Consider the following 530-nt stretch of genomic DNA (forward strand, 5'->3'; position numbering starts at 1 on the left):
TGGTTAAGTTGTATTTACAACACTGTTCCAGAACTGATCCTGGAAGAGTAGACTACAATGCCGGCAGTTCTGACTCACAGTCTGTAAGTACGTTTTCATTTAAAGGATTTGCCACTGATGATTCAAACGCGAGTTTTTGGGCAGTGTAGAGTAGCGTTTGTAGTTTGTCATTTCTCCGATCACAAATGCAGACATGGTTTTATGTTTACGCACCGCGATGCAACGCAACACGTAAAAAGTCATTATAATCAGTAATTATGTCCCCACTGGATGCAACAAATGCCTCATTTGTAATGGGTTTTCATGTTTTTTGTTTCGTCGCTCCGGCCGGGACACGGCATCAACAGTATGGTAAGGGGCGTAACATTTCCGTCACACGCTAGAGGGATTCTGCCAATCACAACGCACTGGATAGCTGGCCAATCAGAGCACCTCGCTTTTTCAGACCGATGAGCTTTGTAAAAATTGACACGTTTCAAAAAGTCGGGCCATAGAGGAGAAACAATAATGTACAGTATGTGGAAAATAAT

This window comes from Sinocyclocheilus grahami, unplaced genomic scaffold (genome assembly GCF_001515645.1).
Source record: "Sinocyclocheilus grahami isolate Dianchi unplaced genomic scaffold, SAMN03320097.WGS_v1.1 scaffold1077.1, whole genome shotgun sequence".
NCBI classification, from domain to species: Eukaryota; Metazoa; Chordata; class Actinopteri; order Cypriniformes; family Cyprinidae; genus Sinocyclocheilus; species Sinocyclocheilus grahami.